At 36.1% G+C, this 1,141-nt stretch overlaps 1 protein-coding gene across 8 annotated transcripts in view; it reads left to right on the top strand.

Annotated features, from left to right (window-relative positions):
• Nucleotides 1-1,141, top strand: part of St7 (suppression of tumorigenicity 7) — a 303,239-nt gene that overhangs the window by 104,173 nt on the left and 197,925 nt on the right. The gene's annotated exons all lie outside the window — the stretch shown is intronic.

The following is a 1,141-nucleotide window of genomic DNA, read 5'->3' as shown; positions in this document are numbered from 1 at the left end:
TTACATTGAGGTCTTTGAGCCATTTGGAATTGACTTTTGTGCAGGGTGAAAAATAGGGGTTTAGTTTAATTCTTCTACAAGTGGAGATCCAGTTTTGCCAGCACCATTTGCTGAACATGCTGTCTTCCCTCCAGTGAATGTTCTTGGCCCCTTTGTCAAATATCAGATGGCTGAAATTGTATGTACTCATATTTGGGTCTTCAATTTTGTTCCATTGTTCTATGGGTCTATTTTTGTGTAAGTACCACGTTGTTTTTATGACTATAGCTGTGGAATGCAGTTTAAAATCTGGTATAGTAGTCCCCCGGCATGGCTCTTAGTGCTCAGGGTTGCTTTGGCTATCTAAGGTCTTTGTGCTTCCATATGAATCTTAGGATTTTTTTTTCCAATTTTATGAAAAATGTCATGGGGATTTCGATTGGCATTGCATTGAATCTATAAATGGCTTTTGGTAGGATGGTCATTTTCACAATATTAATTCTTCCAATCCATGAGCATGGGAGGTCCCTCTGTCTTCTGATGTCTCCCTCAACCTCTTTCTTTAAAGATTTAAAATTGTCATTGTAGAATTCTTTAATATCTTTGGTCAGGTTTTTTCTGAGATATTTTATTTCTTTTGCAGCTATTGTGAAGGGTAGTGTTTCCATGTGCTCTTTCTATGATTGCTTGTTATTTGTATATAGAAAGGCTACAGACTTTTGTAGGTCAATTTTGTAACCTGCCACTTTACTGAACATGTTAATAATTTCTAGGAGTTTTTTGGTAGAATTTTTGGCGTCCCTTAGCTATAATATCATATCATCTGTAAAAAGGGGTAATTTGATCTCTTCTTTTCCAATTATTACTCCTTTAATTTCCTGCTCTTGTCTTACTGCTCTTGCAAGAATTTCAAGCACTATGTTATAGAGAAGTGGGGATAATAGACACCCTTGTTCCTAATTTCAATGGGAATGCTTCCAGTTTTTTTTCCATTTAGAATGATGTTGGCTGTGGGTTTGTTATATATGGCTTTAATTATGTTGAGGTATGTTCCCTCCAGAATAATCCCTTCTAGGACTTCTATCAAGAAGGCATGTAGCATATGTCAAAGGCTCCTTCAGCATCCATTGAAATAATCATGTGATTTTTGTATTTAAGTCTG

The sequence above is a fragment of the Nannospalax galili genome, unplaced genomic scaffold, assembly GCF_000622305.1.
Source record: "Nannospalax galili isolate Female #2095 unplaced genomic scaffold, S.galili_v1.0 scaffold171, whole genome shotgun sequence".
Lineage (NCBI taxonomy): Eukaryota > Metazoa > Chordata > Mammalia > Rodentia > Spalacidae > Nannospalax > Nannospalax galili.
Note: the sequence above shows the minus strand (reverse complement) of the source record. Positions and strands in the feature narration are given on the sequence as shown.